A 25,234-nucleotide genomic window follows, 5' to 3' on the forward strand; every position below is an offset into this window, starting at 1 on the left:
CTGTGTGTGACTGAGAGCTGGTTAAGGTGAGGGAGCATTGAGTATGTGATTGAGAGCCTGTGTGTAAATGAGAGAAAGAGAGCACATGTGTAAACATGTGAATGAGAGTCTGGTGTGAGAGAAAGAGACAGCATGAATGTACGTAATTGAAAGCCTGTATGTGTAAGCCTGAAAAGATAGACAGCATGTATGTAAATGTGTCATTAAGAGCCTATATAAGTGAGAGAGAAAAGGCATGTGTATATATGAGCGATTGAGAGCCAGTGAGAGAGAGAGAGAGGAGAAAGTTGCAAGCAAACCATCCCTCCCCTCCTGCTAATTCAAAACAATCTCAGGGCACCTGGACATCAAACGTACCCAGGTATGCAGAGCAAAACATTTTTTGTATCCTTGTTTTTCATTGTTGGGCCTTTGTGTCCGCTATTTTGAAATATTTTATTGGTATCTAGAAATTTTTGATATGAGTTTTTAATTATTGGATATTCCATTCATCAGTGTTTCAAAATAATCTGTTCTTTTTGTTAGTATGGTTATACTGCTGTTGATTTTATATTTCTTGATTTGTTTTATAAAGACTGGTGATGTTTCTCTTTTTCCTTTGTTACACTGCATACAGAGACCCTGGCTTGTTGCAGTTTCCAATTCAGTTTTTTTGTCTGTATGCTTCTAGTTTTGCATTTGGTCTCTTTATTCTTTGTTAGGTGAGGGTCAGCACATGTGATTCAGGTGAGGTTTTCTGCTGGCGTGTAGTTTCTGTGTAGGACTCTATAGCAGCCTGACTTGGTCCGTTTTCCTAATAGGAGATGTATTGATGTCTTAAAGCCTGGTGTAATATTTTCAGTGTTGCCTTTTCTTAGGTAAGGTGGTTACTGTTTATGTACTGCAATTTGGGGCTGTTTTGGTGTGGGAAGTTTACTATTTATGCAATTTCTGTTCAGACAATATATGTATCTTTCCCTTGTGTCATTCTTAACAATAAAAATAATACTGGGCCTTTATTTTTTATTTCTGCTGTGAATTGTAACACTCTTTGAACTCTGTTGCTGGAGAAGTGTGAAACAAACAGTGATGAGGAGAAAGAAAAAGAGACTATTCGGTATGATGATGATGATGTAATTAGAGGCTAAGGAAAATATATTCCCCTTTTCTTCCCCCCCCAGCTAGAATCTACCCTCTGTGCTCTCCCCTAATCCATCTCAGGTTTGAACCCCCTCAAGTCACCCCCTGAAAAGCCCCTCTCCCATCACAATCAACTCATCTTATGCCACCCATGGCTCTTCTAAAACTGCATTAATGCACTTGATTTTTGTTCTTACATTACATATTGTTATTGCCTTATGTTAATTCACCCTAATAATTTTATACTGTATCCTCTCTATCTTTTATCCCGTTCCGTTGACATCTCTGCTTCTAAGTTACCATGCGCCTTCTTCCATGTATTGCGTTAAGTTCCTTGTAAACCGATATGATGTACCTACGAATACAGATATATAAAAGCTTTTAAATAAATAAATACATATATAATATGTTCAAAGTGGCAGCTAAAAAGATAACTTTCAAAGATCTCTGCACCACCCCAGATAAATAAGGGATGTATATACACACACACAGATACAGAGAAATGTAGGGAATAATTTGGATATGGATGTAACAAAGAGCACATGCACGTCTGGTGACAGACGATTACAACTGAAGATCTGTTACAGTAAACTTTGAGTTTGGAACACTTAGTCTGCTTATTTGGCACCTACGTCCACTAAACATCTACTTTAAGAACACACACAAAGAAAATGCTTTTCCCTATGCACTTTGGGCCTCAGAGGTCTACCCCACCTCCCCAACCGGAGAGTCCATCCACTAGGGCAGTTGAGACTTTGTCAGGAGTTAGCCCTGGGACTGAGCATGATCCCTGCCTTATCAGTTACAAACCAAAAAGAGGGGTTACAGTAGAATTGTCTCAAACTACACTTATAAGGCCACAATTATTACATAACACATCAGCAAGGATGGCAGGGGCCTTGGGTTGTGGCGATCATGTTTTGCCCTTACTGAAAGGGTTACATTAGCTACCAATTGAATTTTGTGGAAAATTCAGAACCTTGATGCTGCTTTTTGAAGGTGAGAAACAAGGTCCTGAACACCTTTGGAACGTATGGCGCAGTACATTCCAACATGCAGCTTGTGGTCTCTACAGGGTGATCAGCTATGTATACTTACCTTAAAGAGGCTTTCCTACAATGGTCAAGAGCTTTTTCATTCCTTTGTCTAGTTTTGTGGCACACTTTTTTCTTTCTTTCTTTAAAATACCTATATATAGCTGTATCCAAATTTTTATGCGGTTTAAATTAAAATATCCATAATAATCAAGATATACCAAAATAATAAAAACAAATTCAATCATACATTTGAAAAATGTATATTTTTGAAAACCGTTATGATGGCTCTACCGAATGACGGTATATAAAACTCAACAAATAAATAAATAAATAAATACATAAATCAGAGGTAAAACACAATCATATATTAAACTTCATTTAAAAAGTGCCCTATTACTAATATGTCCATATGCTTAACTAAATAAAAAGTAAAAACCTCAGTTTTATATGTTATATTATGCCTGACTAATAAGAAGAGCTTTTAGTATTTTTCTGCAAGTTTTATAGCATCCCTTTTTCTTTAGGTCAGCCGGAAGGTGGATCCACCTGCCGCTGGACGCACTCTCTCTCTCTCTCTTACCTCGCAAAGCCTAATATTTTTGTAACTTGTGACATCAAGTAATAATTGTAAAGATATGGAAGACCAGTATGTTTTGAGCAAAGTGCTCAGATGTGCCAAGGCGTCATTACTCAATGTTCTGTAAATTAGACACATTACTTTAAATTGGACTCTGCTTGACTGGAAGCCAATGGAATGAACTGAGCATGGGAGTTACAGAGTCATATTCTGAAGTTCCAGCGAGAATTCACATTTTGAATGGTTTGCAAAGTTTTTAAGGTGTATTGAGGAAGACCTAACAAAACAGAATTGCAATAATCAATCCCAGTAATAGCAAAAGATTGCAGCACAGATCTGAAATCAGAAATGTCAAAGTAAGTATTTAACCTCTGAAGCATCCTCAGTTTCCAAAAAGACCTTTGTATCAAAGTTTTGGTATGAACTTTAAAAGGTAAGTCAGATTCAATGATGATTCCTAAATTCTTTGCTTGATTCACTATACTGCCTTAAAAAGTAATGCTTAATGGGCTATTTCTAAGAGATGGAGAATCTAAATATAAAATCTGTTTTTGATAGTTTATTACAGGACAGCCAACGCTTAACTATGGAGAGAGATACTTAAATTGAGCCAAGAGTGGTATCATCTTCAGCAGAGACAGGAACAAAAAACTGCATATCATCTGCATAGAGGTAGCAATGAACCCCCAAATCCCGCCAGTAATCTACAAATAGGTCTTAAATAAATGTTGAACATTGCTGACAAGGAGGACCCTTGAGATTCCCTGTGTTCAAAGGGAACCAAAATGAGATGGAAGTCTTCCACTGGAGATCCGGCTAAAGGAGGATTTTCTAAAGCTACTGGAAACAGGTTAAATCCTGGCTATTTAGCCATGTTTTAGATTTATGAGATATGTGGTCATTATGCACTTAATATACTTAACATTGTTTGGGGGGAGCAAGGCACGAGGAATGATGAATAGAGTTTATAGAAGAGTGCTATGCAGAGGCCTCAGATTAAATTATAGAGTATATGATGTTATAATTTTAGCAGTTATTTATATTTTATGGACCTATTCATCACCGATGTATTATTTAAATTGACAAGTTGAATTGTAATATTAGTATACTTAGATATTTCAGTGGATTATGTTTTAAATTGCCTCAAGCTTGCGGTAGGGCGTTTGTTAAATATATATATTTTTTAATTTTATTGAGATTTCTTGGAAAAAATACAAGGTCACATAATGTGATAAATAGGGTACGTACATTTAAAACTGCCTTTTTATGACATTTAATTATTCAAAATTTTGACTATCTGAACGTAACCAATTTTCATACAGGCTGATTCAGTACGGTGCGCTCAGCTGAGCGCACCATTCAGGACCCATTTGTGTGCGTTTTTGCTGCGCATCTATTACCCCTTATACTGTAAGGCAGAGTTTTCCAAACTTTTCGTGTTGGTGACACACTTTTTAGACAAACATAATTTCATGACACAATAATTCAGTCTACTAGCAAACCAGAGGTTAAAGGTTAAACAAACGAAACGAAATTTATGTATGTTTCCTTAAATATATACATAAATAAAATGTTTCACGACACAACCTATCTCATGAAAACCTTTCATTTATATTAAAAATATATATTCTAAGCGCTATTTTCCAAAAAAAAAAAACATGCCCAAGCACATCTGTCCCCCACAGCACATCTCCCCCCCCCCCCCACACACTCATCTCTCTCCCCCCAGCTCATGTCTGTCCCCCCAGCTCATGTACCTCTTCTTTTTGATTGTTGCCAGTTAAGTGCTTCACTCCCTTCAGGGTTCAAGCCTGCCGTGCTGCATAACACCTTCCAGGATCACCAGACACTGTTGCTTGCAGTCAGTACTCTTCGTGGCCAGGCCTTATCACAGCAGCAGCCAATGATAGGGACAGCTGGGCTCAAGTCCCACCCACCCAGCCCAAAAAAAAATGCGATTGACAGCAAAAGTCGCCCAATAATAAACAACCCACGAACTGAAAAAAAAAAAAAAGTGAATCGCTAGAAAAAAAAGCCCAAACTCACGACGGAGTTGACGGCGCACAACACACCTGACACTGCAGGCGACACACTAACGTGTCGCGACACACAGTTTGGAAAGCTCTGCTGTAAGGGGTAATAGCGCGTGGAAAACGTGCGGCCAAACTTGCGAAAACTAATAGCGCTCATCACATGCAAATGCATCTTGATGAGCCTATTAGTTAGTTGCCTGGGATACTGAAAGTAAAATGAGTGGCCAAGCTACACATTTTACTTTCAGAAATTAATGCCTGCCCAAAGGCAGGCATTAACTATAGAAAGCACCAGAAAAGTGTACAGAAAAGCAGAAAAAAATGCTTTTCTGTACACCCTGCGACTTAATATAACGATATTAAGTTGAAGGTCCCAAACATAAAAAAAATAAATTTTAACTTAAAAAAAAATAAATCTGTCCATCGGTCCAAAAATGGGCACTCAATTTTGCCGGCGTCCATTTTCTGAACCTGTGGCTGTCAGTGAGTTTGACAACCGACGCCGGTAAAATTAAGCGTCTGTTGTCAGACCCGCTGACAGCTGCCGCCTCCTTATTAGCCCAGGCCCTAATTTATATAGAGAATCGCGTGCCCAGGAGAGGTGCCTGGGCGCGTGTCGGGAGAGCGGGCGCTCAGCATGGAGCGCCGGCTCTCCTGCACTTTATATTGAATTGGCCTGATAGTTTGGATAATTGGCTCTGCTGTCTACCCTGGCATCATCAGTCATTTTGTTATCTGTTTTCCTGCGATTTCTATATTCTTTTATTAAATGATGTGGCTGCTGTGTTAGTATATTTGAATACACAGAAATAAAGGTCAACAAACAAAATAGTCTTACTGTTTATTTTATTATTGGATTAATCTAAGACATTTCTTGATTACAATTCAGGAGCAAATACTCCCCATTGTCAGTTCAAAACAAAAGTTGAAAGTTACTTGAATTTAGGTATGAATCATAGATTACAATGGTGTGAACAGGAAGGGAGGCAAGGTTGGGTGTGGGGGGTTGATGTGATATCCGAGTGATAAGAAGGTGACAAGAGGCACAAGAATTAATCTCTGTGTTAAAAGCACAATCTCTGTTAAATCCCTTTCATGGTAGTTTTGGGGAACATTTCTGGGAACCACTGTCCACACAACTGCATCAATGACTTTATGATCAGAATACTAGAAGGGAAATTCAGAACATTCCAGGAACCTAAAAGATTTGAAGTTAAAATGATCAAGACTAGCATTAAAGGACTTAACAGAGACTTTTTTTTTTTAAACTCACTATCACACAATTCTATTACCTGTCAGTTTATCACTCTAACACATCAAACTCCCCTTCCCATCACTGTTAAAAGTGAATCGTAGATTATATTACACATTCAGGCAGCAACATCTTTTGTTTTGACCTGATGAAGGGATTGCCTTCACTGTATTGTTCCCTTATATAAATCAATGAGCCCTGCGGTGTTCTGACAGTGTGACACAGTTTGATGGCGTCTGTAAAAACTGCTATATATTCCTTCATTCAGATCACTGTTAAAATACCATGCATAACCGCAATTCGAGCACAAATTCTGCTCCCTTCCCTTCTCAGCAGTAAAACTATTTACGCCATTGGGGGATTGGCCTGGTGACTCAGTGGTAGTGCTGTGCATCAAAGGTCTCCAGTTCAGTGCTAAAGTCAGGTCTTGCCGATCCCTCCTCTTCAGCCAGCTGCTTACTCAAAAATGTGCTTGCCAGCTCCTGCATTCAGGGTTTGAAAGTCAGTCTCTCAAAGGTTAAGAGCTCCAAAGCTCCCGCAAAGCTAAATAAACTACACCCATCACATTTTCTACATCGAGATTGTTGCTAACATTCTCAAAAACCTAATGCGTTTGCTCCTTCGCCCACAATAACACTTGTTAATCTCATTTTTCGTAACCATCTTCTATGATTTCCCTGGAACTTACATTTGGCTAAACTTGTCTTCAGTTACCCTTCTCTAGTCTGAGGAGCATACCCTACTCTAATTGATTCCTGAATAATTATTGTGATCATGCAACAAATTCCCCTCCCACACCCATTTTAAAACACACTGGAAGGAGTTCGCAAAGTCATTTACGTGCATAAAACATGGCTCTCTACATATATATATATATATGGGGTTATAAAGAAGCCTGAGACTCTGTGCATGTAAAGCACGTGCTCAACCCAAATTCATGCTTTTTTACACGTGCAGGAAGAGAGGCGTTCAGGGGGAGAGGGAGAGAGTTGGGAATTACAAGCACGTTTTTTCATTTTCAAAAGCATGTGCGCAAGTTGATCCATACAAGTGACGGACCTGCAAAAAGGAGGTGTAACTTTGTGCGGGTTATTTTGTGCACGGTGAAAGGTAATTACCTGAGCATTTTCAAAGTAAACTTTACCCTGATACTCATGCAGCTATAAAATTATCCTCACAGACTTCATCCACACATTTTAAAATTCATATATTTGAATTCTGCACTAGCAATTTCAACTGGCTTATGATTGGCTGAAGCTGTTTCCTTTTCCAATTATAATCATTGCTCAATTATAACTAGATATACTGAGACACAGGATGAAAAAGATAATTTAACGTGGCATTGTGTGTCAGCTACAGAAGGGATTGGAACTGGTCTCTCATGCTCTATGCCTGACTGGGAATGTCCCTTTCACACTTGGGCAGGCAGATTTCTGATACCTAGTCAGCTTTCTATCCTGCTAAACCCCCCACCCCCCACAAACCAGGTCTCCCACTCCCCTTCCCAGCATCAAAGCCAACAAGTTCACGTCACCCTCCTGTGTCTTAATGAGTAACATTTATTGGCTACAGGCATTCCCCCTTCCTGCCCTGTTTTCTAGATCAGTTGTTCTCAACCAATGTGTCACCAAAGGGTGGAAGGTATCATTAAAAATTTGACACAGCAAGCCTGTGCTTTCTATAACAGCCACATGTGCCTGCTGCTTGAGGAGAGTGCAGAGTAAGGAGCCTGGTACTTAAAATTCCTTATCACCGCTCCCCGTTGCTGCTTTTCCCTCAATCCTGGCAATCACTGCCACCACCAATCCAAGCCAGAAATGTTGCAGGCATGCTGTATCTTGCCCTGCCATCCTGCTGCACCTCCCCATCTCCTCCCCCCCTCCCCCCCCACCCTTGATGTTTCAGATTTTCTCTGTATGCTTATTATAATTTATGGTCTTATTCTGTATTAAATAAGAGTCAGTCTGCATTCTGCAGGTTTGACAGAGGTGAGGGATTCTGCTAACTAGGATGTAGATTCTGTGTAGGAATCTAGAGCAGTCTGGCTTACTTTGTTTTTCCAACAGTAAGTGTACATTTGCAGTCTTGCTTTTTCGTAGGTAAGGTTGTTGCTGTTCAGGTCCTGAGTGCTAGTACACTTATGGTATGATTGGTAGGCTATATAATTTCTAAATGTCTGTTCAGCAGGTTTTCATGTTATTTCACCAAGTGGCTGACAGGGAAGAGATTTTGAAGCACTATTACTGAGGGGATATCAGAATTTTATATGGTGAGTTAAAAAGGTAAACTTCCTAACTCTGCTCTGTATAAACTCCAGAAGAGGTCAGAACTTTCTATATTGAAAAACTGTGCATATCAGTCTCAGATTTCTCACAGATGCAGTAAGCAAAGATATATTTTTTTGTGAAAAAAATTTAATAATGATATTTTATAAGCAGTTATTGAAATTAAAAAAAAGTTATTTCTCCTGTATCATTTTCAACAATAAAATATCTAGGAATTTTCTAATTTTTTTAGTATAGCTGTTAAATGTACTATGCAATGCGTCACGCACGTGAGCATCATCTGTTAGGTGTGTCATGATGGAAACAAGGTTGAGAACCACTGTTCTAGATAGTTTTCCTCACACGATACTTCACCATCCTCAATCCTAATTTGTCTGTTAGTCAGCAGTTACTAGCAGCCCAATACTGAAAGCACATTTAGTGCCAGATAAGAAGGATTTATCCGACTATCTAGTGGCTGCTGAATATCCAGTTATGTTCAGTGACCACTAGACAGCCAGATAAGTCACTTATCTGGCTGTCTGAAAAACCGGATAAAATGTGGGCAAGCCGTGGAAGGTGCAATTTATCAGATTAACTTAACCGGATAAGTAGTGATATTTGCTCTTATCCGGTTAAGTTATTCAGATAAATTATACCTACCAAAGAGCAGGTTTAACTTAGCCAGATATAATTTATCCAGATAAGTAGCAGTTGGCACGGGGATATTCAGCGGCAGAGCTGTGCCACTGAATATGCCTTCTAATTTAGCCGGCTAAGTTACATACCCAGATGACTTTAAAAATTGGGCCCTACCTTATTATGCATTCATTGCTTGCTGCCGGGCTCATCTCACATCTCGCTGACGCCAAGCTCCGCAGTGGCCTCCCCAAACACCTCCACCAGCAACGAGGGAGCCTAACAAGCCGACCCCCCCCCCCTCAAAATCGCCTGCAACCAGCAGCACCACCCATCTTGAAGCGAAGCCAGCACCTGAAAAGCGAAGCCAGCCCACTGACATCAGAGGAGGGGCCGGGTGAGTGGTGTTTAAATTTAAACTCACCCCGGGCGTCCCCCTAGACATCAGAGCACCGTCAATCAGCCAGTCCCCATTTACCAGCTCCCAGGGACCCATCCAGCACTGCCGGGCTCATCTCACTGATGCCAAGCTCCGCAGGGGCCTCCCCGAATGCCTCCACCAGCAACTAGGGAGCCTAACAAGCCGACCCTCCCTCAAAATCACCTGCAACCAGCAGCACAGGCCTCAGAAAGGCCTCCTTTCAGCAGCATCACCCATCTTAAAGCGAAGCCAGCCCCCTGACATCAGAGGAGGGGCCGGGTGAGTGGTGTTTAAGTTTAAACTCACCCCAGGCGCCGTGCGCCGAAGGAGCGCATCCAAAGGAGCAGGGCCCTTTGCGCGCCCCTTTGCGCAGCCCATTCATCACAGCCCTCAAAGACACCCCCCTTCCTAAACCTTACCTTCTCAACCCGCTCCTCCCAAACACTAAAAAAAAAAAAACCCAAAAAACTGCATGACTAACAACTGCCTTCCAAAAGCAAGCTATACTCTCATATTGCTATCTCAATCAACTTTCCGTTCAAAATCTCAGAAAAAGATGAACAACAAGATATCATCTCCAAACAATCAACCTACATCCTCTAAGAAACATTCATCCTTGAAATCTCCACATAAACTAAATCAATCAATAAACTACAAAAACAACACACACATCCAATTCTCAAACTATATGCTTCTCTCATTCATACTCATCAATACTCGTTCTATAATAAAAAAAAATCCCTCTATTCAATGACCTACTCAGTGACCACAAACCAGATTTCATTGCAATTATGGAAACCTGGCTCAAAAATACGGATTCCGTTCTAATAAACCAACTATCCAACCAAGATTACACCTCTTCAATCCCCAGAAAAAATAAAAAGGAGGTGGCTTAATGCTTATATCTAAAAAAAGCCTGCAACTAACACTTCACCCATCTAACATTCCTCCACCATTTGAAATTGCTTTATTTGATTCACCAAAACTTCAAATATGCCTCATTTACTGTCCCTCCAGGAGCACTCGATAATAACTGCTCACCTCTAATTGAATATATTATGAACATCTCCCTCAACAAACCCATAATCATACTTGGTGACTTCAACATACATTTCAACTTACCAACTCACTCAGAAACCTGCCAAACTATCATTGATGCACTCTCAACTCTATATCTAGAACAAATAATCCAATCTCCAACTCATAAAGCAGGCCACCCAATTGACCTCATTTTTGTCAACACTGAAGTCTGGAAATCATTCTCTACCCACACCACAGAAATACCCTGGTCCGACCACCATCTAAATCCAAGCTAACTTACATACCAACCTCAACATTAAACCTCCTCAAATCACCCCAAACAAAATATCCTACTGTCCACCATTCAACATAGAACCTTTACAAAAACCTCTTCAATCCGAATTAAACAACATCAATCTATCTAACTCAGAGAATGCTACCTCATCATGGCTAAACATCACAAAACAAGTTGCAGACAACATTAATCCCATTATTACAAAGACTAAACAACAACCCAAACACAACAACCAATGGTATAACGAAAATATCAGAACTGCCAAACGCATACTCAGAAAAAAAAGAAAGAGAATGGAGAAAAAACAAAAATACTACCACACTAAATAATTATCGGAACAACTTAGCTCAATATAAAAATATCATCAACAATGTGAAAAGGAATTCTTCTCCAACAAAATCTCCAAATTTCATCCTAACCCCAGAATGTTATTCGCAATAGTTCAGAAACTTACCAAAACCACTCAAGAGTCTTCATGCACCAAACATGGAAGCGATGACTGCTGATTTCTTCAACAACAAAATATCTCATCTAATCCAATTCAACATAACTAACAACAACCAGAACACCAAACTTAACAACAAGATAACCTCATCATGGTCAAACTTTGACACTGCCTCCACCATTGAAATTCAATCTATAATAAATAAAATGAACCCCGCCAGCCATCCATTAGACAACATCCCAATAACAACCCTCAAATCAATTGAACCTACCATATCAAAAACCATCACCAAAATTGTCAATTTATAACTGACCAAAGGCAACTACCCCAAATGCCTCAAATCTGCTGTCAAACCAATCCTTAAAAAGAACAACCTAGATCCGAAAATCCTTTCCAACTACCGTCCCATATCAAACCTTTCGTTCATAGCCAAAACCATTGAAAAAGTCGTACATACTCAACTAGATGACTATCTGGAGACAAACAGCATCCTACCTCCATCCCAATATGGTTTTAGAAAAAAACCTAAACACAGAATCTCTCCTCATCTCCCTAAAAGACATTATTATAAGAGGCTTTGCCAAAGGTGAAAAATACTTGCTCATTCTTCTTGACCTTTCAGTCGCCTTCGACACAGTGAACCACAATATACTATTGGAGCGACTATCCCAAATTGGTTTAACTGCCAATACCTTACGTTGGTTTTCTTCCTATTTATCTGATCGAACATACCAAGTATTAATCAAAAATAATCAACCTCAACACTGGAGTCCCTCAAGGATCAGCTTTATCAGCTACCCTTTTCAACATATACCTTCTCCCCATCTGCCAACTACTAAAAGAATATGAAATCACACACTTCCTCTACGCTAATGACATTCAGCTCCTCATTCCCATACAAAATTCGATTGAAGACACCTACAAGAAAACCTCAGAACTACTTATCTCAATCAAACATCTCCTAAATTCCCTGAAACTCATAATCAACTTTGACAAAACTGAAATAATACTCATGGATACAAAACCCAATCCAACTCCGCCACCCCTGACAATACTTGACAAACAAATGATAACTATACTCCATACCACCCACACCAGAAACCTCGGAGTTATCATTGATAAAGAACTTTCTTTCAAGAACCACATAGCAAATAAAACTAAAGAAGGATACCACAGACTCCTATCCCTAAGACACCTGAAACCATTTCTCAACCCCTACGATTTCAGAACTGTACTTCAACTTATCTTCTCCACCTTCGACTATTGCAACTCCTTACTAATTGGAATACCTTTCTCATCCCTCAAAGCACTCCAAATACTGCAGAACTCAGCTGCCAGAGTCCTAACTGGAACAAAAAGAAGTGAACACATAACACCAATATTGACCTCACTTCACTGGCTCCCTATTACTGCACGTATTGCTTACAAATCAATGACCATAATCCACAAAATTCTAAACAATGATCATCAAAGTCTTAACACCCTAAACATAATCCCTCAAAATCCTCCAAGAAACCTACGTTCTAATAACTCAGGTTACCTAAACATTCCCCCTATCAAAGATGCGCATCTGGCAACCACAAGAGAAAGAGCCTTTTCAATTGCCTCACCTAAACTTTGGAACACCCTACCTAAATTCCTGAGAACCCAACGAGACCTAAAAATATTCAAAAGGACCTAAAAACACTAATGTTCTGCAAATTCTACACTGACCCTCAGAGGTCTGACCATTCCAACTCTCAAATGAACTCTCAATTATAAACCTCTTAAATACATTCTCTTCACCCTGAACTGCATACCCTCCTCATCCAACCTAATAATGCTCTCTGGACTTGATATGCTTATTTCTGATATTGTTCAAATTGTTTTTTTACTGTTGCACAACTGCTAAGAAAAATGTATATTTTTGTAAACCGTTATGATGGCTCTACCGAATGACGGTATATAAAACTCAACAAATAAATAAATAAATAAATAATCAATCAATCAATCAAATCTCTGCGATGAAGTGTCCTTTGTTTTTGAATGATTTGGTGTGGTTTATTTAATCTATTGAAAGTAGTAGGACTGATGGTGCTAACTGAAGTATAGTACAACTGGTGCCATGTTAGTTTTCCCACATTGCTCTGACAATAACACCCCACCCCACCCCTAATCTGTAATGCCTCTGCTACAGTTTTCCCAACAGTGGGCTCTCCTAAGAGGAAATGTTGCACTGTGCAGTCCTTTGTGGACACCAGTAAAATGACACAGCCCGGAGGAAGATGCCTTTCGAGGGCCCACAACCAGATATGGACTGCTTCCTGACAGAGGATGTATAACCCCGTTTCTCCCTGCTTGTTCAGATACCACATCACCACCTGATTGTTGGTCTGAACCAGGACCACTTTGTTGTGCAGGTGCTCCCTGAACACCCTCAGGGCGTAACATATCTCCCGCAACTCCAGGAAATTTATCTGGGACTGCTTCTCCTGCAAAGACCTAAGACCCTGAGTGTGGAAGTCTGCAACATGTGCTCCCCAACCCACGTGAGACACATCTGTGGTGAGGACAATGTGGGGCTGCAGGCCCCAGAAGGGCATCCCTTGCTCCAGATTGGATGGGGTTTCCCACCACATGAGGGTTTGCCGGAGGGGAGTAGTGACCAGGACACGAGCCTGAAGATCCTGGGTGGCTTGACACCACTGGGAACGTAATGTCCACTGAGCCCTGTGCGTGTGAAGTTGAGCAAACAGAGTAGCATGCACAGTCGCTGCCATATGTCCCAGGAGTCATAGAAACTTGTGTGCTGAAACAAGGAAACGACTGCAGACTACACTAGTGAGGGCAGCAAGGGTCTCTGCCCTGTCTCAAGGCAGAGGCTTTTTTTTATGGACAGTGTCCAGCCTAGCCCCAATAAAGTCCAGTTGCAGCGATGGCTGGAGATGGGATTTTGGATAATTGATCAGAAATCCTAAATTTTCCAAGGCACGTATGGTTGTTTGTAGGGAACGCAGCGCCCCCTGCCTGGAGTCGCTCTTGATAAGCCAATCGTCGAGGTAAGGGAAGACATGAACCCCTCGCCTACAAAGATAGGCCCCAATACAGATTCTCCCTGCAACTCCACATCTTCAGATTTTCCCCCCATTCCCAGTCCTCCCCCCTTCTCACTATTCCCAATTCATTTTGCCATATCTCCATTTGCAATACCCAGTCCTCTCTCTCTCTCTTCTCCCTCCACCCTGAGTCCCCTTGTTCTTCTCCATCACCCTGCCTCTTATCCAGAGTCCTTAATCCCTTCATCTCCCTCCCCCTATTTCAGATCCTCTCTTCTCATATTCTCTCTCCCTTACACCCTGTCCTCTCTTTCTCCCTTTCTTCCATCTCTGTCCTGTCCTAGGTTTGTTCTACTCTTCCCACATCATCCTCAATTATCCTTGGTATGCTCTATCCCATCCTCCTTCCAAATTTGAATCGACTTGTCCTACCAATCTCCCCCCTCCCCCCTGTACACCTCATCCAAGAATTTTCACATCTCCTCACTTCCATTTACTACCTTTTATATTGCACCCATCCCCAAGCATCCACCCCCTTTCCCCCCATCTCCCTTCCCTCCCAACAAATGATTCCCTCCTCCTCTCTGCTGTCAGCTGAATCCCAAGACCTGGCAGCACTGACATCTAAGGCCTGTGGCAGTGTCTTCAAGTAAACAGAACACAGGAGAAAAGACCTCCTGTACTCCTGGCAACGGGTGGGGTAAGGATAGACAGGAAGGGAGTGGAGGGGCTGGAGCAGGAAGCAAAGACTCTTCTCTATTGTTGACTGCTGGTGTGTGGGGCTCCCTGATCCCACCTCTCCCTTTCTGTGTTCTGCAGTGCTAGCCAGTTGTGCAGGGACAACAGCAAGCAGGAGATTATTGGCAGTGCCCTAAATCTGAGTTGGAGCATGGGCCTGGGGGGGGGGGGGAAGAAATCATGCTGGCACTGCCAGCACTGTGGCACAAGGACTTTCCTGCATCACCCCAGATGAGAAACACTGCCATAGAGGGACTAAAACAGAAAAACACTCTAAAATAGAAAATTAAAATAAAAATTAGGAGAAAAGCACCTCTTCTGGGTGAAAGGAAGGACTAAACACTTTGTTGGATCTGCCTTTAATAGCTATGTGGATTGGGGGCAATTCAGCCAGAATGCTTCCCCCTCTCTCCCCCCAGAACTGAGGAACAGGTGGGGGGACAGGTTTTGTGGGTTTTTTTTTTTGTTTTGTTTGTTTTTTTTACCTCCCCTAGGACTGAAGAAAGGGCCTACAGGGATTGAAGATCCAGAGAGAAGGGCTCCATGTAACATTAAGTTCTGAATGGGGATCAATTCCTACTCAGAATGTGAAGGGACCAATCCCTGTTCAAAACTTGATTCTGAATTGGGACTAGTGCCTTCACTGACAGCTGTTGTGTATGAGGGCAGGGGATGAGGGTATGCAAGGCTATTTGGGACAGGTGGGTGGTACAGAGGACCAGACTCTCAATCCCTCCTGCCCGTTCCTGTCCTCAGCAGTTTCACGCTCTCTCTCCCTCTCTCATCATTGCCGGAGTGCAGTGAATAAATGAATACGAAGTGCTGGTAGTTGTAAGAGCTATCTTCACTTAACCAATTGAGAGATGGTAAGAGCCTCTTCTCCTCTCACTGTGTATTGGAGAGACTTTTAGGGTTCAGGAGTAGGGGTGGGGATTTGCAGATACACATTTTTTTTTAAAGGTAGGCAATGGGGGAAGGGGGAGAAATCAGACCATTGGGTAGCTTGACTTTTTTTTTTTTAAACCATATCTTGGGGGGGGGATGGGAAGCTGCTCAGACAATGAAACCTTTTTATTTTACAGTATCTTGGGGATGGGGTGGAAGGTAACTTGCTCAATCCACACTATTTTTTTTTTTATATCCTGATGGGCAAAAGGGAGGGGGGATTGGCTGTTGCTGGGCTCCTACCTTTTTTTTTTTTTTTTTATTTAAAGTTATCCAATTAACTTTAGAACAGCAATATTTCTGATCAGAGTTAGTGGGATAAACTTAAGTCACATCCCTGGAATGCCACCTCCTTCTGATCTAAGTTTTAGCCGAGCACTGATACAGCCCATGGGTGGGCCTGGGCGGGCCAGGGTCCACATACTTTCACTCAGGACTGCCCAATCTTTTTTTCTTTTTTTTTGCAGGACCAAGAGGAAGCTGCCACTCACAATTTATAGACAAAAGACTTTATTCAGCAGTGGCAGTGCAGCACCCAGCAGCAGAAGATTAAGGAGCCCTGGAGGCGGGGAGAAAAACGCAGGAATGGGGGCAGGTGGGAGGGCACTGGCGACTTGTGTTCACTGAGAGAAGCGACGGAAGGATCTCAGCACAGCTGGAGCAGCTCGCCAGGCAAGGCCAGTAGCAGGCAGCGGGCCAGATGATCAGCGGCCAGGGTGGGGCAGGCTCTTGCGGCAGGAGTTACCAGCACGCTGCCCAGAAGGAGTCTGCGCGGAGGCACTTTCACCGGCAGCACACGGGCACGCCATGGAGGGAGGGAGCGAGGATCGGGGTCTGATCTGGCGCGGTAGGGAACCCTTGCACCAAGCCAAGAAGTGGAGGGCACCTTCAGCGGCAGTAGGGCTGGGAAAGAACAAGGATCAGAGTCAGCTCAGCAGGTGGAGGACTGAAGATAAAAGTCTGGCTGAGGCAGAGAGGACATGAGGCTACGTTTTCGAGTTCTGAGCACTGCTAATGTCTCTCAGTCTGGTGTGCTAGTCTTTAGTTTGCAGCGAGTGTGAGAAGGCTGGAGCTTTGGAAGGGCGAGGGGGGGCGGATGAGTGTGAGGTGGCTGGGAATGGGCTGAGGTACTGGAGTGGTTGTGTAGGAGGCAACTGGAAGGCTGAGGAGGGATGAGCGTGAGGGGGGGGGGGGTATAATTGTGAGGAGGCTGGGGTGAGTGTGAGGCTATTTGGGACAGGTGGGTGATACAGAGGACGAGACTCTCAATCCCTCGTGCCCCCGTCCCCAGCAGTCTCACCCCACTAGACTCATGCTCTCTCTCTCTCTCTCTCATCATGAGGAGGAAGGGCAGGAGTTGAGAGAGATTATGATTCAGGAAACTTGACTAGCACGACAATCTGAACATGAAACTGTCAAAGTAATGCACAAGCAAGTTAATTTTCAAAGGAGTTGCATGCGTAAAGTTAGCATACATGCATGTAAGTAGCTTGTACATCGTGTACATGCTATTTTATAAACATCAAAAGTACATGTGCATTTTTTGGTTTCATGCGCACATTTACTTGCACAAGAAAAGAGGCAGCTTAGGGGCGTTCTGAGGAGGGGCCAAGAGGAACATGCGCAAGTTGATATTTTATAAGAGATTTATGTGAATATATATTAGGAAACGTTTTTGGGCAATTTTACACCTGCTGATTGTGTAGCACAACTGATATCAGACTCATCTACTGTCTGGGTGGGAGGGTCTCAATGACCTGGAGAAGGACTGGGTGAACTGGTGGAGGAATCAGCAAACTGGTGATTTCAGGGAAGCATGAACGTGTTAAGATATACTGACTTCTGCGTGTAAATCAGGGTTTTACGTACATAAAATATGCACGCATAGGTTTATAAGAGAGAGAAAATGACGTGGAGGAGTTTGCCTAGTGGTTTCAGCAGTGGCTGAGAACCAGGGAAGCCAGGGTTCAAATCCCACTGCCGCTCCTGGTGACCTTGGGCAAGTCACTTCACCCTCCGTTGCCTTAGGTACAGATATGGATTGGGAGTCCTTTGGGGACAGAGAAATACTCGGAGTACCTGAACGCAATCTGCTTTGAAATACCTGAAAAGCAGAATATAAATAAAATTAAAAAAAAAAATAAAGTACATGCATATACTGGGGAGAGGGGAAGAGCATATTTTATAATCTGTGCGGATGAGATACCTGCAGATTATAAAATACTATAGTGGATCTCCTCGCGCCTATATACGCGCATATATGGACACCATACGAACACCATACGAACAAGCACAGCTATGCAATCCATTCTCACAGATCCCCTCCCTCCCCCTCCCTCACTCGCACCGGCAACTTTATAGACCTAAAGACTAATCCATTGTCTAAGCCTGCTACATTCGTTTATATGTTAAACTCCGTTATTTTAAACTTAGTTATGTTTAACTTATTATACTAATTGTGTGCTTTCGCTCTCTACTCTCCCATCCTGTAAACCCCTTGTTCTTTGTAACTTTATTTATTTTATTTATTTTCATAGTTAATTGGTTACCCCTTGTTTCAATGTAAACCGGTACGATAAGACACCAGTCTTGAGTATCGGTATATCAAAAGTATTTAAATAAATAAAATAAATATGGGGCTGCTCAGAGATCTTTGAAAGTTACCCTTAAAAGTATTTAAAACAAAAGGATTACATAAAATAGTGATAATAAAATTAGATTTAAAAAAAAAAAAAAAAAAAGGACAATAAGATCAATTCCCAGTTTCTGGTGCTTGTCTATATTGCATCTAATCAGATCACATTTATGGCCCAGTGGCAGGATACAGCCTTTTTTTTTTTCTTACTATAAATTTCTCTCTCTCCAGTTTTTTTTTTGGTAGTAGAGGATGGATGCACAGCACTTTTGGAATAAAGATGGTATGTTGCTAATGTATTTTTAGATATCTTAGGCTCATTATCGTACTTAAATTCTTGTAAACGGCTTTGGATCTTCATCAGGTGAGGAAGGCAGTATAGAAAAGTGAACGATATGTTCTGCTCATTCTTTAGTGCGATGTGTTTCATTTTCTCTGTCAGTTTTGGAAAATGTGCATCTCTGATGTCCTTCTATATTTAGCACAGTACAGGAGGAAGTACGCTTTTTTCCCCCTCCTGCAGGCAGATTCTGGCTCTTTCGGATTTCCAGTTCAGCTTTTGTCTCGGTATTTTTCTTTCTAATTTGTGGTTACTTGTTCTATATTTGGCAGGATCTTTCTGTGTTTTGCATGTGTGACCAAGATCAGGTAATCTGCTGGCATGTTTCTGTATAGGGATCTGTAACAGTCCAGTTTGCTCTGTTTGACATGGAGCAGGTCTACCTTTGCCAGATAACACTTATCCGGCTAAGCAGCGATTTATAAACAAATATTCATCAGCATAGCCATACTACTGAATATTCATGTAAGTCAGCCGGATAACTTACATACCCGGATATCTTTTGAATATTGAGCCCTCTCTATTTATTGCAGGCACCATTATTTTCAATGGGATCTATTTACCAATAAAGTGTATTTTGGTGCATTAACACCACACACTTTATTGAATAGGGGCTTGCGTTTTATGTTACAGTGCGATATTTGGGCCTTTATCCCTAGTGCCCTGCCAAAAAATTAGTTCTGATTGCACCACTGCAGCCAAATAAGGACTTAACTGGCTAAAATGTATCCATTCACTGGGGAGGGAAATTAAAAGCTGTGGGTTTGTCCAGCTAGATCCAGAAGTTAGCAGGACAAACCTCAACACAACTCAGAAGAAAAGGAAGCCTAGATTGCTTCAATTGAGAGTCCAGTTTTGGCTCAATTTTCCTTGTAAATCCACCATTTACTAAAATGTTAGTTATATCGTCTCTGGCCTTGTTTCTGACTTTCAGTTCTGCACCTCTTAACTTCCTCAGCCTTTCCTTTCACATCCACCTCTCAGGATGTCTGAAGCTGAAATCCACTTCAAGATTAATGTGATTGCTGTGCAACTCTTATCTTTGCTTTATTTTTTGTATCTTAAATTTCTGGGGTTTTTTTTTTTTGTTTTTAAATTTATTATTTATTGAAAATTTTTTAACAATACATAATTGCAAGATATACTTATTCAAATAAGCATATAATTCACAATATGAATCATAAAGAAAGATAAAGTGGTGTATCTATAAATGGAGCAATAACATATTATATATATATTCCAAAAATTTCTGGGGTTTGAGACTTGGATCCTCCTACTTATTTGTGAACCAATAGACACTGAATTGTTTTTTTTTTTCCTTTTAATTTTTTCATGAAGAATGATTTAATTCGTATTGCAGTTTCATTGCTGCATGCTTTCTTGCTTTTTGTGTCACATTATAAACAAAACAAAACAAATAATTGTACTGAATCGTGTTTTATATTTGTTTATGATGCAACTGAATTATTGACTTCAGTCTGTTGTTAGCTGCAACCTAATGTAATGCGTGTTTTATGCAGAACTGCCAAGTTACCTAGTTCCAGGAGGGAGATTTTAGGCCAGTCCTAGATTTCTGACAACCCCCATCTGGAGGCATCATGGGACTTGCAGCACTGATGTCAATGGGTAGAATCAGGGACTACAAATCCCACGCCGCACTGGAATGTAAATTCAAAACCAGGACTGGCCATAAGACCTTCTGGAACTGGGTAGCATGGCAGGTCTGGTGTACGCGTGGTGGGCCTGTAAGCGTGTGCTCCAGTTGCGGGCGCTTCCTGCTGCTGCCCTGTGTAATACTTTCATCTGTGCAGGCACAGACAAGCACATTTCCTGGCTGTGGAAAATTATGCCCTGGGCCACTGCAAAGGGTGGGCAAGCAGGGACTGCCCAGGATGCCAGGGAGAGGACGCTATGTTATATCCTTAAGTACACGAACCCAAAAAGGGAAAGATAGGGGCTACCCATACCTATATCTGTATTTTTATTTATTACTATTATTAATCATTTGTATAGAGCTATCAGGCACACACAGTGCTGTAAGGAGACATATAACAGACAGTGTCTGCTCCTTGAAACTTACGGTCTTGGCTAGACAGACAAAAAAAATAGTAAGCTTTGAGTTAAAACAGCGAGCTTATGCTATCTGTATTCTTTTCTGCAGCGCGCACATGCACAGCTGAAAAACTGCATTGGTAAGACACATAAGATGTTTTTACAGTACTTTACGATAAAGAAACCCAAAAAAAAAGCCTTCCCATTTTGAACCTGTGAGCAAATGTTGTAAAATAGGACTCTCTTCGATGGTTTGATTTCTTTGGTTATCTCTTAAAGATTTTTCTTTAAAACAAAATAACTTGCAGCATTAAGAATCAGAAAAAAACATATAGTGCTTCTGAAATTAATATTTCATGTAACAGGAAACACAGAAATTACTGAAAAGGAAACCAGGTTGAGATGATACCGGAAACCAGAAACATAACATTAGAGATCTCACAGGCACAAATTTGTTGCTTGAAACAAAGAGGAATGCTCTGAATATTGAGTGGTGCTGGTGGTGCAGTGGGGTGTGGTTATTTAAAGACTCCCGGGTGCCGCTTTGCCTCTGTAAAAAGTCACCCAAGAGATCGGAGGGAGCAGGAGATGCTACAACTAAAGGCACCAGCTCTGCCCCAATATCCTCTCCTGCACGCTTACTGGTCAGGAGGGCTGTGGGCAATGACAAATCTCAAGGTAACACAGAACAGCTCTCTTCATTCCTGCTTTAGCCCCCCTCCCCTGTCAGGCGGGACACAGGGCCCGGGAAGGCAGGGAGAAAACAAGTGCCAGGCTGCTCCCTAATCCAGGCCCTCCCTTCCAGTCTTTTTAGGGACAGGAGGGGGGGGGGGGGGGGTGAGGAGAAGGCTGGAGCAGAGGCTCATACTCTTCTGCCCCCTCACCCGCCAGTGACAGAAGGTGAATGGCTGGAGCAGCGAGCTCTTTGTTGTGCTGTGTCAGCCTCAGCCCTTCCCCTTCTCCTTTCTCCCAGGGACTGCCTGCTGCCCAGTGACATCATATTGTTTTTAGACCCCGCCCCCCCCCTCCAGCCACTGTCAGTGCTGTAATGCACTGCCCCCCACCTCCCCCACGTCTACATCCAATCCCGAATCTGGCAGATATCCCCTCCTACCCCCCCCCCAACCACAGATTTGATCCCTTAAACCTCTCTGCCTCCCTTGTCTGCCTCCAAAATCCCCCCCACCACCACCACCTCAGGCCTAATGCTTAACCCTGCTTCCAATTCTATCCCTCTCCCCCATCGCTAATCTATTTCATTTTTTTTCTCTGCCCCCATCTCCAATTGCTTTTTTTTTGTCCTAGCAACAGCAAGAGAGGAGCCAGCCAGTGTCTCTTCATCCTCAAGGACCACGTGGAAAGGAGATTCGGGGGGGGGTTTCTCATTTCCTCAGGCCCCACTCTTGGGCTGCAATGAGAGAAGGGCAGTGGCTCTTAGTCCCCACGAGCTGCTTCAAGGTAGGGGGAGGCCCAAACAGAGAAGAGGGCCCTGCAGCAGTCAGGCAGTGCATAGGCAGCTCGGTCAACTGAAGCCCATGCGGCCTCCATACAGCCTGGGAATAGCACAGGCTCAAACTGACTGATCCACGGTGGTCTCAGCTCGATTGCTTTACTCGGTGGGCATTCTTTCCCCTCTCCACCCTCAGGTGAGTCAATGTCATAGGAGGGGAATCCCTGCCACTCAATTTTGTCATCAGAAGGGACCCAATTGATCAACGCTGCACCTGGGGGCAACAATGACTCTTATTTGGTTTCAGCAGGATGTGAGTGCCAATTCAGCACTCTGGCAGCCCTCCCCCTTCCTTAGCAAAGGGAAAACAATTTTTTTGAGAGAAAAATGAAAGATTTTACTGATATGGTTATCATGTGACAGACAGAACCATCTGCTTAATTACTGAACAATTTTTTTTATTGCATATTTAAGTTTCCATTACAGAAAACAAAAAAATAAAATAAAATAAAAAGGAAACTAAAATCGAATTTCACCAAAAAATTATATAATTCAAAAACACAAAAATAAAAATAAATTAAAGCAAAGAAAGATACAAAACTGAAGTCCACCAACTGTGGGGAGGAAATGAGCCACCTCACAGGAAATTAGAAACCATAATTTCCACCATCAGCACAATAAAACTACCCCATCAGCACAATGGCTCATTTATTCCCACTCAATACGTGCCCTGCTGGCTACTGTAGGGCTTCCCAAACTGTGGGATGGGACCCCAAACGGAGTCTCAAAATCTTCAGCTGAGCTCACAAGTGCTTCAAATGCAACAGCATTGGTAATTTATTTATTTAAAATCTTTTCTATACCATCGTTTAGTAAGGCACCATCACAACGGTTTACATAGAGGCACGTATATTTAGTTTGGTTACAAAAAATGTATCTATGAGAGTGCCATTACAGTGAAAGTCAGCGTGGGGGTCTGTGAGCCAGGACCTGCTCACAGACCCTCATAGGCCCTGCTATGGCCCTGCCCTTGCATGAGTTTCTGAAGCCCTGTGCGAGGAGGGATCGGGCCTGTGAGCTTGCACTTGGCTCAGAGGATGTGCACAGACTTTCAGCACTAAATGCCGCCTGCAGATCACTGTCGGGCTTTGGCAGGGTATACCAAGTGTGCGCAGGACAGTGAGATGACCACTGCTCTTCTCTCCTCACCTAACACTGAACCTACCCAAGAGAAAAAAACGTTGCTCCTGTCGTCAGCCTGCCCGCTCTTTCCACCAGTTGTCATCCCACTGTGGCCTGGGGTCCAAAGGAAAATGCTGCTGGTGGGGAGGGAGGATGTTTGGAAGAGGAGCTGCTGGAAAGGAAGGATCAGATGCAGAACAGATTTGAAGGCTGGATCAATTGAAGAGGGATTGGCTGTAGAGCGAGGGGGGTGGCATAACAGAAGATCGACTGGCGAATGAAAGAGGAGCTGGGTTATAAAAATGACTTGGAAGTGGGAAGAAGATGCAAAAACAGCTGGAAAGGATGAGAGAGAGAGAGGGGACGGCCTGAGAAGGTGAGAGCTGGGGAATATAAGAGGGGGATCAGCTGGAGAGGATGAAGGTTGACAGAAAAGCTCAAGTGGAGAGGGAAGAGATGGAGAGAGAGGGGATTCAGGCAGTATGCGAGGAGGGGGAGGACTGGAGTGATTGGTAGAGGAGGACCACAGCCCCGCTAATTTGTTTTGGTGCTCCCCTGGAGTCACGTGAGTTTTCATATGCTAAAGTGGGGTCACATTGGCTAAAGGTTTGGGAAGCCCGGAGCTACTGGTTCCTAATGCCTCTGCACTCAAAACATTTTTTTTTTTTAATCCAAACGTTTTATTGATGGAAACAAAATACATTTTCCAAAGAGAAAAGAGATATTCTTCAAACATCAGATAAATGAAATACACAGCAAAGAGCAATGTAGTTTGCTAACAATGAAGAATCTATCCTTCCTTCCTTTTTTTTTTTTTTTAACAATTTAAACCCCTGCTTATCCCTTTCCAGTCATCCCTCTGATACAGGAAGAAACCAACAGCAATATAAATCATTCATATCCAGCCTTACAACCTACACTTAACTATTCAACTTCCCTTTAAGTCTTGGAAACTTCCCCAGGTTTTCTGAAGGCATTCAAGTTTATCCTTTAATTAACCTATAATTTCCTCAGAAGTTGCAGTAAGGGATAACAGATCCACCCATGGGGTAGATTTTAAAAGGTTGCGCGCGGGCGTACATGCGCGCGCGCGCTACCCGGTGCGCGCGCGCATGTTATAAAATCCAGGGTCGGCGCATGCAAGGGGGAGCACAATTGTGCACCTTGCGTGCGCCGAGCTGCGCTGCCTTCCCCCGTTCCATTACTCCCCACCCCACCTTCCCTTTCCTTTCCCCCCTACCTTTTTATTTTCTTTTTGTTGTTTCCAAACTTACTTCAGCCCTGGGGCTGAAGTAAGTTGTGTGCGCCGGCCAACTGCTGGCGCACCATCCCAAGCACAGCGGCAAATGGCCACTGTGCCCGGAGCCTCGGGCCCTGCCCCCTCCCCTTTTGCAAGCCCTGGGACTTACACGCGTCCCGGGGCTTTACAGGCGTCGCCGGGCCTTTTTAAAATCCAGCCCATACTCTGTACATACCTTTATGAATTATTTTCCAGTTATTTTAATGGTATAACAATTCTACTTCAAAGATTCTGCCAAGAATCTAATGCAGTTCTCTCCAAACCAATCACCAAAAGAACCCGGGGGGGGGGGGGGGGTGTTTCTAGGGCATTCTATAATACGTAGGATACTTTGTCTAACAAAGTTAATGGTAGACAATCAAATCATAGGAAAGTAAGAACCTCTTTGGTTCAAGCTCTTCAATATACCCAAGAAATGTCTCTGTGTATTTTAGCAATCTGATAGGTGAACCAAT

At 42.5% G+C, this 25,234-nt stretch overlaps 1 protein-coding gene across 2 annotated transcripts in view; it reads right to left on the reverse strand.

Moving 5' to 3' along the window:
* The window catches only part of NFKB1 (nuclear factor kappa B subunit 1), a 278,175-nt gene that overhangs the window by 188,086 nt on the left and 64,855 nt on the right, over positions 1-25,234 (reverse strand). The window lies entirely within an intron of this gene.

This window comes from Rhinatrema bivittatum, chromosome 1, assembly GCF_901001135.1.
Source record: "Rhinatrema bivittatum chromosome 1, aRhiBiv1.1, whole genome shotgun sequence".
Classification (NCBI taxonomy): domain Eukaryota; kingdom Metazoa; phylum Chordata; class Amphibia; order Gymnophiona; family Rhinatrematidae; genus Rhinatrema; species Rhinatrema bivittatum.